The sequence below is a fragment of the Gopherus flavomarginatus genome, chromosome 8 (assembly GCF_025201925.1).
Source record: "Gopherus flavomarginatus isolate rGopFla2 chromosome 8, rGopFla2.mat.asm, whole genome shotgun sequence".
Lineage (NCBI taxonomy): Eukaryota > Metazoa > Chordata > Testudines > Testudinidae > Gopherus > Gopherus flavomarginatus.
This window is the reverse complement of record NC_066624.1, coordinates 24,012,125-24,021,974: the sequence shown is the minus strand read 5'-3', so window position 1 is coordinate 24,021,974 and position 9,850 is coordinate 24,012,125. Positions and strand designations below refer to the sequence as shown.

The following is a 9,850-nucleotide window of genomic DNA, read 5'->3' as shown; positions in this document are numbered from 1 at the left end:
AGGCAAAAGTTTCTCTCTGTGGTTTCTGTGTGTTTCTGTTTAATTATTTCTAATCTGCAGTACTGACTGTCTTGCAATGGCATCTGACACACCCAGAAACATTGGGCCAAATTTTCTGCTGGTGCAAATGGGTTGTCAGCAGCGGGGTGAAACCTTGTTATGGGTTGAGTTAAAACCTTATTGAGATTCTTAGGTGTGAATACACCTTTCAATTAACATAATTGTAACAACAACCCCCAACCTAGGACAAAAGGAGTATGTGACCCTACCCAGGAATTTTTCTTGAGTACTGTATTGTTTGGCTAATGTGGGTACATGTGAGTGTGAGCAAGGGAAGGCAGAACACAGAAGACTATAGAGAAACACAGTCACCATGAAGGAGCAGCTGAAAGTGAAGTATCTGACCCTGGAAGAAACCTGGGGAGAAGTTTTTGGGTGGGATGTGAACTGAAAAGAGAGTGTTCTTGGTGCTGTGAGTAAAATAAGCTGTTTCCTGCTATTTGATTCCTTCTGTGTTCAGACACATAGGACTTTGTATAGTCCCTGTGAATTACAAGATTGCATTGAAGAAATCCTTGACTGTTACCAATTGAGCATTAAAAAATTAAATTGAACATTAAGTAGCTGCTCAGGTCAGGGGCAACATAAGCAAAACTCTATTGAAATCAATTTACAGCAGTAGTGAGGATTTGGCTACTCTTCTTTGGGTTTTTCTTAATTTAGCTTGCTATAAGGCTCAGGCTCTTCTCCCCATCATCAACGAACTGGGATGTGAATGTAAAAACATCATTACTGTTAAAGCTGGCATCTAGTAGTGCTAGCCACGGAAACAACAAGGGTATAAAGGAGGAAGCCTAAACTGAAAAGCTCTGAAGGGAGTAAATTCTTCCTTGCCCATTGGTCTGACTGTGTAACTCCTGTTTTTGAATCCCTCCACTGGCTTCCCGTCTAATATCATACGAAATGTATGCTGTCCCCCCCAACTTCAAAGCGCAACATACTCTACCCCTCCCTGCTTATCCTCTCTTGTCCAGCTTCATGTCACCCTGTCCCCTCCATTCTGCCAAGGCTCCCAACCTCATCCTACTTTCTTGGATTTTCACATAATCACCTCCATGCTTTCTTCCATGCAGTTCTTATGCATGGTTTGACCTCCCTTGGGTTGTCCACACTCAAGTCCCTGTAGAGACCCAGGACTATTGTGCTAGTTACAGTGAATCTTGCTGATTTGTACCTTCATTGTACATATCTTGCCTATTGTTTTTCTCCTTCCCCTGACCTATGTCTTTCATTCATGAATTTGTGTGTCATTCTTGCACAGGGGCTATGTTAATCTTCTCTGTCTCATTCCAATTGTCTTATATGTGTGAGCTTTCAGCAGGAAGTATTCTTACATGTTTGGAAAGCACCTAGCACATAATGGATGCTACTGTAAATAAATAATCATAACCACCACCACCACACCACCAGGGAAGCATCCATGAAAGGAACAAAGAATGTAGGCCATACTTACAGGATGGAAACTCTATCCTGGAAAGCAGTGACTCTGAAAAAGATTTGGAGGTCATGATGGATAATTGTCTGAATATACACTCCCGCTGTGACCAAAAGGATTAATGCGGTCCTGTGATGTATAAACAGAGGACTCTCAAATAGGAGTAGAAGGATTATTTAGTCTCTGTATTTGGCACTGGTGCAACCTCTGCTGGAATCCTGAGTCCAGTTCTGGTGCCCACAATTCAAGAAGGATGTTGGTAAATTGGAGAGAGTTCAGAGCAGAGCCACAAGAATAATGAAAGGATTAGAAACATCCCTTATAGTGATAGACTCAATCGATTTATCTTAATAAAAAGAAGGTTAAGGGTTGACTTGATTACAGTCTATCAGTACCTATGGGGAAACAAATATTTAACAGGCTCTTCAGTGTAGCAGAGAATGGTACAACACAATCCAATGGCTGGAAGTTGAAGCTAGACAGATTCAAACCAGTAATACAGTGTAAATTTTTAATGGTGAGAGTAATTAGCTATTGAACAATTTACCATGGGTTGTGGTGAATTCTCCATCACTGACCATTTTAAATCAAGATGGATGTTTTTCTAAAAGCTCTGCTCTAGGAATTATTTTGGGGAAGTTCTCTGGCCCATGTAATACATGAAGTCAGGTGATCACAATTATCCCTCCTGGCCTTTGAATCTATGAAAAAAGCAATGAACCTACTTTTGTCATCAACATGCTCCAGAACAGACAGTGAAGATTTGAACATTGAGCAAGTGCTGCATTGGTACAGCCAGACATGAACAGGGGAGCCCCGTAAGCAGAGAGGTGGTAGGTGATGATCTAGATACAGGATCCAATTTTGGAGAATTCTCCCTTGCTATAGCCTGAGATGGAGACAGAGATGCCTATTTCTGAGTCTGACTCAAAGCCCATTGCGGGGAGTCTTTCCACTGAATTCAGTGGGTTTTCACTCAGGGCCTATGAGAGGATTAGGGCATTGCTGAATGACTGGTCTTATGAAAGGAATCTGGATGCTGAAATGTCTGAAGAGCAAGTGAAAATGGATCCCGCTATACCAAGCAAAATCTGCTGGAAATAATAAAATGTACTGAAAAGAAAATCCTTTGAAAGGCAAGCAAGTCTTTAGATGAAATAGATATAGATGGCCAGGATGCTGCACACTGGTAAGAATAAATATGTCATTAGTACACTGCTTATACTTAGGCCAGAAAGCTGATGCTCCAACATCTTTCTTTGTTTTCTCAAGCCACATCTTGAGAGGACTGGGCTTAGATACCACAGTGATGAGTGTTATGTAAGTACCCTAAGAAAATGCTTCCAAACCAGCAACTGTTGCCAAGAATTGTGACATATATAGTTATGAAATTCCCTGAGTTCGGCACCATCACACAGTGCTAGGGAGAGAGGCTATTTCAGGACATTACAGATGTTCTAGGGAGAAGTCAACACGTGAATCATGCTGGATAAGGAAAATGGAGGCAACAAAACTAGAGATATAATTAAGAAATGGTGACCAGAAGCAAAAGTGACAATATCTGTGTTTAATAGCCGAAAATTCAGGTGGTAAACAGTGTGACTAGTTTTGAGGAAACAGAAACTGTTTGACATGAAGTAAGCAGATATAAAGCTATTTGCATAGGCCATCATGAGTCATTTGCTTCATAGCAGATCATAACTCATTTTGTGAGAAAGCAACAGAGACTCTCAAGTCTGCAAAGTCAGACAAAACTGACATCTTGTAACTATAGTTTCTATAGTATCTTCATATATATTTCAGGCAGGGTGACAAGACAGCAAATTTGAAAAACCAGGACAGAGGGTAGAGGGTAATAAGATCCTATGTAAGAAAAAGACCCCAAAATTGGGACTGTCCCTATAAAATTGGGACATCTGGTCACCCTAATTTGAGGACCTAAATATGATTATAACAATACTGTCCACAGGCCCCAATGAGAAATTATGGCCCTATTGTATTGGGCACTGCACAAAACATAATGTTAAGAGACAGTCTTTACTATCTGAAAAGCCAAAAGAATAAAGAGGATGGATGAGTTAAAGTGCTACACCATGCAGACAGAGTGATGATGGGCACACACCAGGTTAGTTTAAGATCTTTCTTTTCATGTTTATTATTTAGATTTTTGTTTATTGGGGCAAAGGATGAGGTGAGGGAGAAATAGGCCTCTGGAGCTATTGCTATCTGGTAGCCAGAGATCACTAAAACACAGTTTAGTCCAGCAGCACCAACCCTCAAATATGTCCCATGCAGAACTCACATTGCATAGGCTATGCAGGTTGTGACATTGGATCTGACTCCGTACTACTTAAGGAATCCCCTATGCCAGAGGAATCTGGGGCTAGGGAATTCTGCCATCACTCTGGCCCTTTTTCACCACTCCATTGTGTAACACCAGCTCCATTCTGCTTCCCATTGTTCCCTATAGGAGGGAAGCCAAGCTGCCCTCAGAGAAGATGGTGGCCACTTATATTTGTAGGGGACAGCATCTTCCCTGAGGGCAGCTTGGCTTCATTCCCCTTGGGAACAATAGGAAGCTTTGTTAAGGACAGCTTCTAGCAGCACTCCCCTTGTGAACAGTAGGAGATGGCAGCCATTTTGAAAGAAGGCCGTTCTTCATGGAATTCTCTATCATCAAACAATATTTGTCATCTGCTGAAGGAAAAGCTTTCAGTTATGAAGGACAACAGCAAAAAATGGCCATTAATCCTAACCCAAATTAAATTCTTCAAACCTAGTCAAAGCATGAGATTTCAGTGAGTTTTAACTCTATGGAACACTCTGCATTATTCTGTTAACATAATCTGGGATAAATAATTTGACATGGGTGTTAAATTTCTGAAAGGATCCATTTTTAAATTAGTTTCAGTGTATAAACTAAACCAATTTCCTTGTAAATTCTCAGACAATTCCTTCTATACTCAAAGTGGATATGCTGTAATACATTTTTACATTGAGGAGGAGCTGTACTCTTCTGATGCAACCAAATGGCTGAATCCCTGCTTATGGTGGTCATGACAAAAAGCACCAGTGCCGACAATGCTTTGTCAGTGGGAGACGCTTTCCCACTGACAAAGCTACCACTCCTCATTGGTGGGTGGTTTTATTTTGTCAGCAGGAGAGCTCTCTCCTGCGGACAAAGAGTGGCTACACAGTGTGCCTTCACTGGCAAGGCTTTAGCAGCACAGCTGTGCCGCTGTAAACTGCACAGTGCAGACATAGCTTATGTGTTCCCTACTGTGCTTTAGCGCAGTACTATTTCAAACAGCGCTCTGCTAAAGGGCAGCAGTAGAGGGTCTACACCACAGGTGGGCAAACTATGGCCTGTGGGCCACATACGGCCCAAGGGACCATCCTGCCCAGACCCTGAGCTCCTGGCTGGGGAGGTTAGTCCCCGGCGCCTCCCTTGCTGTCCTCCCCTCCTCCCCTGCCCTCCCCTGCAGTTACACCACCGTGCGGGCAGTGCCCTGGGCGGTGGGGTTGTGCACTCCTGCAGAGCAGTGTGGCAGCGTGTCTGGCTCTGGTTGGGTGGTGCGGCAGCCAGACACACTGCTCGGAGCAGCAAGATAAGGGACCAAGTCCAGGGAGGTTGGATAAGGGGCAGAGGTTGGGGGGCAGTTGGGGGACATGGAACAGGAAGGGGTTGGATGGGCGTGGGGTCTCAGGAGGCCTGTCAGGGGGTGAGGGGTGGATAGGGGTCAGGGGGGCAGTCAGGGATCGGGGGGATTGGATAGGGTGTGGGGTCCCAGGGAGTAGTTAGGGGAGGGGAGTCCTTGGAGGGGGCAATCAGGGACAGGGAGCAGGGGGGTTGGATGGGGGCAGAGTTCCAGGGAGCAGTTGGGTGGGGGTTGAATGGGTCAGGGGTTTTGAGGGGGCCAGTTAGGGGGCAGGAAATGGGAGGAGGTGGGGTCCAGGCTGTTTGGGGAGGCACAGCCTTCCCTACCCGGCCTTCCATATAGTTTTGCAACCCCAGTGTGGCCCTTGGGCCAAAAAGTTTGCCCACCACTGGTCTACACAGACCTGTTAATGCACAACACGCTAGTGCACTTTAGAAATCACATGCCTGTGCTGTGCATTACCTCACCATATAGACAAGGCCTTAGTCCCACAACTCATTTTGCCTCAGCCACTAAACAAACATCAGATGGTAACAGATGACTCAAATTCATACAGAAATACAACATAGATATCAGAGTACAACATTCAACACCCGCAGCCTACTCTGCCAGTGTCCATGACCCAGCTGGACTGGAGTTATGACTTGCTGGCATATGGTCTCTCCCCTACTAGGAGGTAGCTCTTAGTCTTTCAGTCTGGGAATGCAAAAAAGCTAAAAACAGCCCTCGTCCTTCTTCTCTGAAATTTGGTTTCCTTTCATTCTGTTTCCTGATAACATAAATCTCTGACCCTCCACTGCAGCGCTATCGGCATTTTGCTAGATAAGGGTGCCCCAGACGAAGCCAAGGGAAGAGGAGGAGTTCACTAGGTATCTGAGGCATTGGAAATGGAGGAGGTGAGGGTAAAAAACAGAAGGGGAGACACTGCAACCTTGCCCTTTTAACGTTGCTAGTACAAGTGAGCATAGCATGTTTTGAACGTAAAGAGCTGCAGACATCTGGTGGAAGACTTGAACAACAAAACCATTAGGCAACACTTCTGCTTTAACAGCTGATAATTTCCCAATTGCAGTTATTTCCCCAGTGTTCTTTAGGCATTCTTACGTCCATTTTTGCTTATGACTTTAACCTTGTGAAAAGCAAACAGTAGGCTGAAGGATTGGGTTGAACTTTCTCCACTCTTGGCTCCTTAAAAATGATCTAGCTGAGACTGAAGAGGTCTAGAGAGGAACAAAAAGATTAGAAGTCTGACAGGACATATACACAACAGTAATGCTCTTACACTAAAAGTTTGTAAGGTGCCCTAGGAAACCTCAGAATGAAAGATACTATATAAGTGGATGGTCTACATACAAAACTGTATATCAAGGAAGTATTTCACCCACTGAGTTAACTGAAGTCCCATGTGGCATTAATTCCTGAGGTTAGTGTATTTATCTTATGGCTGTTATCAGTTTCTAAAAAAGTATGACCTCTCTCTCTCTCTCTAAGGTAAGAATGCACAGAACAGTATCACCAAGGATGGGATACTAGAGTGGCTTTGCTACCAGGGCTGGGTGAAATTTGGATAGTCTATTCACAAAGGGCGTGGGGAAGCAGTTTCAGATGGAAAAGAAAAAATTGAAAAAAAAATGTATCCCTTTTGGTTCCTACAGTTTTGAAAGAAAATGTTTTGACTTTTCATTCTGAAGTTTACAGGATTTTTTTAAAAAAGGAGAGAGGCTGAAAGATACCCATTAATGAAACAAAATGAAAAAACAACAACACCTGTTTCAGGACGAACAAAATGTTTTGTTCAACCCAAAATTATATATGCAAATTTTTGGTTCAGCCACAGTCCCCAAAAAGTCATTTATTCACTCAGCTGTATCTGCTACAGATGAAAATGGACATTGACATGATAATAGCGGCTTTTTTAAAAGTACTGATCTGCTCTGAAATATGACGACAATATGACAATAAAGCTCCTTCTTACTCAGATAGAACAGTCACAGGGAGCCTGAGACATATCTGCTCCCATTACTGACAAAAGAAAAATCTTTATTAGTGTTTACACTCGGGGTCTGATCCTGCTTTCTTTGAAGTCAAGGGGGCCTGGAAGAGGTCCTGTGTTCCAGATAAAGGGTCAAACTACTACATCGGTGCAATTGCATCAAAGGCAATGGAGGTAGCAGAGATGTCACTGTGGACATGATTTAGACATATATAAGTCACCACACTGGCCAAATGTGACTGATTTTTTTTTTTTGATAGAATTACATTAGTGTAACAGCCAGTTTTTGTGTTTAATAATGCATTTGTTCAAGCATATCATGACATTTTACTTGCACAATTCTAAATTGGGCACAATGACATGATTGAAGATTTGGCTGAAAAGCCAAACACAGATCATAAATAATAATGAGTTGGGGGAGGTGTTCAGCAGGTTACCACAGTTATTGGTGCTCTTGTTTAAAGCCTCATTAATGGGCCTGAAAACGAGGGGTGTAAGCAGATAAACAGAATATTAATGGCATTTCTGGTTGGCACTAAGTTCAGAGGCACTGTAAATAACTAGTGAAGACAGAAAAACAATACAAAGGATCCTAGAGAGGTGAGAACCATGAGCAGGAAAAGGGCAAAGTGACTCAGCTTGGAAAAATTTGAGTTAATATGTTTGGGGGAAATCGGGTGAAAGACAAATGTTGCAAAGCAGTGTGGTGCAGTGGCCAGAACACTAGACTCAAGAGATTTGGATTCAGTTCTCAGCTTGGTCTTTGACCTGTGTGACCTTGGGCCAGTCACGCCATCTCTATTTTCCATCCACCTTTGTCTGTCTTTTTTATTTAAACTATAAGCTCTTCAGAGTAGGGCCTGTTTCTCACGATGCATTTGTACAATGCCTAGCACAATGAGGCCCGGGCCCTCTTTTGGGAACTCTAGTCATTACCATGATATTAATCTCATGGAAGGGAGAAACCTAGAAAGCATTAAGACTGAAATGTAAGAATGATAATGGTCAGGGAAGCAGAGGTCCACGTGAGATCATTCCTGGAATCCTCCATTTAGTTCAGGCCACCTCAGTGCCAGAGAGATTGAACTCCATCCAGTCTGTCAACACAAGTAATCTAGGAACTGGAAGTACTGACTTACAAAGACAGATAAGAACTAAATTCACCTAATCGGCTATAATGAAGTGGCCTACATTCTAACCATGTCTGAAGAGGATGGCGGGGGGGCGGGCACACCAAGGAGAGAGACGGGGCATTCAACAACTGTATGAGGGAGTAGGAATAAAGGGATGAAGTTGAAAGAAGGTAAAGGAAGGCTGGATGTCAGGAAGCACATCTTGACAATGAAAACTGTGGAATGTTCTCCCAAGGGCCAGTTCATGCACATCCAGTTCCCTCAGTGGAGGCCCTCAGTTGGAGCCCCCTTTCTAGGCTTATAATTAAAGCTGCACATTGTATGTACCTTTATGAAAGAGAGAGAATAGGACTGTTCTGCTCTGCTGGGTCATGTGCAGATAGAAGTTGTGGGGAGACATGGCAAAGGGCAGCACTGAACAGGTTGCAGAGGGGGATCTGGGATAGTTAGTAAAACTATGTCTTGTGGGTGATAGAGAATTGAGTGAACAATGGGGTGGGCAAAGGGCTGAGTATCTGGATAAATGCTGGCAGATCAGTAAGAGCATAAAGCAGGCAGGGAGAGTAAAGCATGAGGCTAACGAAAATGAATTCTGGGTTTGAGATCGTGGGATCTTCAAAACCAGACTCAGAAAACAAAATTCTCCCAAAGACTTTTCTGTGAGCAGCAGAACTGGGCAGGTAATCTGGCTGCTGTTTCAAAGTAGAGATTCAGTGCCCTCTCCTGGGCAAAAGGCAGCTTGTGTGCCAAAACCCTCAAACAGTTAAAGTCATGGCTATTTTTAAAAACTTAAAAAAAATCCCTGATCTTGTGATTCCCTTGACAGCCATCAGAAAAAACAGAGGAGTCTGAGTCACAAAGATCCAATTCCAAATCAGATTTGGATCTGAACTTCTGTAAAGATCTTGAGGGTTTAGGTCCTATTTCCTATTAGTGTCTATCTGTACAAGTGTGCATTTTCACCTATCCATGATTCAAATTCAACTTGGTGGTGTGGCCAAACTGTGCTACTAGAAAGAGCTGTTCCTCTGTTCTTCTGGGACAGTGGATACTCTTAACATGTGAGGGTGAAGATGGGATGTTGCTGGAAAGGATTCAGAGGCTATTTTATAGCATACATAGGTCACCCTCTGCTGGAGAAAAGATAAAACAACATCTGGGAACTAACTGAGGGATGAAGAAAATTTAGAGGTGGTATCTTCTAATGTGGAGACTAACAGATCATAATCAAGTTATTCCTTCAACACAGAACCATAGAAGTGCAGGACTGGAAGGGACCTCATTAGATCATCTAGTCCAGTTCCCTGCACTCAAGGCAGGACTAAGTAATAACTAGACCTAGAGGCGGCTCTAGGCATTTTGCCACCCCAAGCATGGCAGGCAGGCTGCCTTCGGCTGCTTGCCTGCGGAAGGTCCGCTGGTCCCGCGGCTTCAGCGGAGCACCCCCCGTGGTTTGTCGCCCCAAGCATGCGCTTGGCGTGCTGGGTCCTGGAGCCACCCCTGACTATACCATCCCTGTTAAGTGTTGCAGTACTTAACTACTCTGACAGTTAGGAAGTTTTTCCTAATG

At 43.6% G+C, this 9,850-nt stretch overlaps 1 non-coding gene across 1 annotated transcript; it reads right to left on the bottom strand.

The window, feature by feature from the left end:
- Positions 1-1,277: 1,277 nt before the first annotated feature.
- LOC127057368 (U6 spliceosomal RNA) lies at positions 1,278-1,379 on the bottom strand. The gene has a single exon (XR_007776092.1). It is a non-coding gene; the product is annotated as a U6 spliceosomal RNA (small nuclear RNA).
- Between the last annotated feature and the right edge of the window lie 8,471 nt (positions 1,380-9,850).